Raw genomic sequence first — 4,473 nt, 5'->3', positions numbered from 1 at the left:
TCAAGTATCTAATCAGTAATCACTCAATATAGAAACAATTGAAGTATTCTGAAGATAAACATAATATATTTTAATAGATAGGTACAATATCTATATTTGAAACAGAATACTGAACTATATCTTAAGCCTATGTCACTAAAGCAACTTGAATTTGTGAAGAAATATTTATAATAGGTAGATAGTAGATATCTATGAGATAATTTACATTATCAGTTATAACATTGTATTGTATTGTTATTTATTTCTTAAAAAAGATGATAGCCTCCACTAAACAGGTTCGTACAAGACAAAATTCTTTGATTTTTTTTTTGTTATCTATGGATGATTAAAATTAGTTTCAACTTTTATGTACACTTGATGTTTTTGGGTAGTACAAATTGACACGGTTCCTTAAAAATAACTGATTTAAAGTAGGTATATAGAAAATACATGGTAATATTTTTTTTTTTTATAACCGTTTAAAATTACAATTTGTATAAAATTTATCAAAATCACAAATATTTTTAAATAATAATATATTTCCAATCAGAATCCGAAAATTGAAAGGACAATTCCCTTGCAAAAAAAAAAAATATTTCGTACCAAAAACATATTAAAAATAAATAAATAACACATACTTTTGTCAGCTGTAAATAATAATGATTAATTATTTAAAATATATTAATGTATACTATATGCATAATTATATATATATAATTAATGTAATAAATCTAGATTTGGAGAAAAGAATTCTTTCAGATTCTGGTGAAATCTTGTTCCAAAGTAAAATTATTTATTTATTATATTAATATTAAACTTTAAATCAAACAAATAACTAAAAAGTATGCTTCTGAAACAGTAATAACGATATGTAGACACGTAGGTTCTTGTGGACAGTATTACAGAAACAATTTACATCTATAGATATTATTATATTAAAATGAGGTATAGAAAAATAATATTGTTCTGAATTGATTTATAAAAACTAGTTATATTGAATAATCTAAAAGGAATTTTATTTAGAAAGGAAACCACAGAAGTTTAAAATTATAATTGTATAACAAACATATTGTGAAGCTTTGAACGTCATACGTAATTTTGTTTCTATATTTATCGATGTTGTAACAACTCTATTAAACATATATAATCAAATCTGAAAATTAGCGTTAACAAATCGATCAGCTTCCAAGAGTAATATAAGGTATAGGTTTAAAACCAATGTGAAGTGAAAGACTCGAGAAACTCCTACAAGAAATAGTCAGTACAACTTACTTTTAAATGAAAAAAAGGTTGAACGACTATATATTTTATTTTCTATGTATGAAATTTTGAATTTAAAGCTCACAATATCTTTGACTGATGGAGTCAAAAAATCGAATCATAGTTATATATAACGTGTCTGAATATAATAATTTCAATTAATATTATATGGTGATATTGTAATGGAATTAAGGTTGGGTTAGGTTAGAATTAGTTGACTTTAGTACAATTTCTGAACAACCATAATTTTGAAACTGGATATAGGTAAGTGTTAACACGATTATTTTAATCTGGTTATTCTAGGATAAGGGAATGTAAAAATATGGTAATAAACATACAAATATACTTACAAGCATCATTATATCCTGCAAAATATATGTTTAATATACCATAGTTATTAATAATACAATTAGAGACAATATACAATTTATAGTTATATTCAATGTAATGGATAATTTTGATTTTCTCAGCAAAATACATCTAATAAAAATTTATGAATTCTGATGTGTGGATTTTAAAAATATTGACTAAAATGTGTTTATTTAAAATTGCGTATTTAAAAATACCCTTATTGTTAATAATTTTAATTTGAAGGGTATTTTTATACCTTCTTTATTTCTATTCCAATATAGAAACATTATAAATAACAGTGATTGGAAATTTCTATATGCTCAATTATCGAAATATGTAAATTAAAAATAGCTTTAATTTACTTTTAAGTTTATAAAAGTCATTGCATATAAGTTATAATTATGTCTAATGTAAAAAAAGGATGTAAAACAATTAATTATAACATGTTAATTATAACTTACGGTATGACATGCCACCAACTTCGTAAAGTACTGGTAAATTGTAAAAAGATTAAACTCAAATTATATAGAATTATGCTAGAATGGTTTACCAATCATGTATGATCCAACCATGGTCCACTAGATCTTACTAAATATTTCATATGTACTTTTCAATATACATTCCTATAATAGCTAATAAAATATAAGACAAGTCGACTCTACAATATAAATCAACGTCAATTAAATATTGATTCAACCATAATTTAAGAACACACAATATACAAAAACCTTTCAATTTATTTTGAATACATAATCATCCTATGTTTCTTTATATTCTTCTTCTTCCCTGGTTTATCCGACCTCTAGAAACATCCCGCCTCACAACCAATTTTCAATTCATTTATAATTTACGCTAGAATCTCCAAATTTTATCCACCTATTCAAATGCTTTCACGTCCCCTTTCACTGTATCATTTAAATATTAATTTTTTTATTTTACCCAGGTTATTTTTTGTTCAAGAGTTTGTTCCATCACAGCACTTAATAATGGTTTTAGGCTCCTCATTGCATGTCTAGTTCAACGCAATCTACCTCTATTATTGTCTCTCCGGTCTCCAATGATATTTTTTTTGTATATTGCTTCCAACTCAATTTTTTTTTTCGTCTTCCACTCTCGTGTTATAACATTATTTATCGATTCAAAATTTTTCCGTAATATTTTTCTAATGTTATTAAGAATTAATTCAGTATATCGATATTATGATTCCCTCAGTTTTCAAGTTTCAAACCAATACAATTTTTTTTTTGTATGAGTTTAAAATACAGTATCTATATCATAACTCATAACTATTTTAAGTTACTATTTGCTTACTAATATTTAATTAGAAAATATTACCAGTACAGAGAGCTGAAAAAAAAACATTTTTAGTAGTCAATCTTGTCTATTTACAACAAATTTGGTGAAGTATTGAAAATATTTAATAAACTGTCCGATTAATTTATTTACGTAATTTAATTTTTAAACAACTATTTATGATAATTCATTTCTAAACCTATATGTAGACATTTAAATGATTTGAGTTATTATTGATAAAATTAATTGATTTTTACTTGTACGAAAAAAAGTCAAATTTAAATACGGCAAACAAATGTTATGAGTTAATATATTCGTATACTTCAGCAGTTATAGTAGAATAAGGAATTATATAAAATTGTTATGTCTAGATATTCTATTTTTCCATCAAAATCGTAAATAATGTACTTTAGTAAAACGTCAATTGGTATACTATTTATTTTTAACTACACAATATTAAAAGTAAGAAATATGTTTAATATGTCTTTAGATTATCGTAAAATTACAAAAATTACTTGTCGTCTTTAAATGTTTATATATAAGTATTTATACAGCTCATTGTCGATAAATTTCAATCAAATACAAATTTAAACACAAATATTATAATCGTTGTAAAACAATAAAATTAATGAATCCTTACTGGATAATTCTTTTCTTGAAGTATTTGCAGGCATTACCCAAACTGCAATTACTATAAATGTAAGCGTTATTAAATATTGCTTGAAAAAAATCATTTTGATTTTATATAAGAATATAAAATAAAATAATGTGAACGTTGAACAATAAATGAAACAAAATATTACTTCTCGATTTCTTTTACAAACGATATATTCCACATTTACATATTCCCTCACCACTGAATAAATATTTTTCACAAAAATTTGCTTGTTTGGTAACAACTAATATAACAAGAGAATAATATTCTCTACTTGTGGGTGAACGCCATATTTATTTTATTTTTTTAATGCCTAAGTAAATAATGTGAATTAAGTCCAACGCACGCCCATGACTACTTTATGCCGAATTGTCAACGGAAAATGCGATGCTATAATATTATATTAAAGATGCACATAAAACAAAATGTAGCACCTGAGTAAATAATTTAAATTAAATTAAATAGGTCAAAGATACTCTATAGGCATCTTAATAATGCTAAATATTTTCGGTTTAATTTCTAGTATTACCACATTAGATAGATAAAACAAAAACCTATGCAGTAACATGTCGAAATACATGACTTATAATTTATAATAAATACATAAGAAGAAAAATTATATTCCTATTAAATGGTCATAGGTGCAATTAGAGGCCAAACACTGCAGATGCTAAAATTATGTAGAGAACATAGACCCACGGGGGCTACGCCTCCATACCCCCGACATACTTTGAATTTATAATTACTATAACCTTTCCTAAATGCACCGTAAACACACAAGGACACTAATATTTAAGTAAATTAACAGTAATATACCTAATAGATACATTAGGTATATTATATTATTTCAGTGATAAAAATAGTATCCTGGAAGTATTAACGGATAAAAGACCGCTTTGCTGTACAGTAGTTGATGAGCATGTCGTTGTAATGGA

The 4,473-nt window shown here is 24.8% G+C and overlaps 1 long non-coding RNA gene across 1 annotated transcript; it reads right to left on the bottom strand.

The window, feature by feature from the left end:
* Positions 1–613: 613 nt before the first annotated feature.
* On the bottom strand, positions 614–3,691 carry LOC103310787. Its single transcript, XR_511198.3, has 5 exons — positions 3,524–3,691; positions 2,926–2,937; positions 2,052–2,081; positions 1,590–1,604; positions 614–626 (listed from the first exon to the last, which is right to left on the bottom strand). It is a non-coding gene; the product is annotated as an uncharacterized LOC103310787 (long non-coding RNA).
* Positions 3,692–4,473: the final 782 nt, after the last annotated feature.

Source organism: Acyrthosiphon pisum, unplaced genomic scaffold (genome assembly GCF_005508785.2).
Source record: "Acyrthosiphon pisum isolate AL4f unplaced genomic scaffold, pea_aphid_22Mar2018_4r6ur Scaffold_100;HRSCAF=472, whole genome shotgun sequence".
Lineage (NCBI taxonomy): Eukaryota > Metazoa > Arthropoda > Insecta > Hemiptera > Aphididae > Acyrthosiphon > Acyrthosiphon pisum.
Note: the sequence above shows the minus strand (reverse complement) of the source record. Positions and strands in the feature narration are given on the sequence as shown.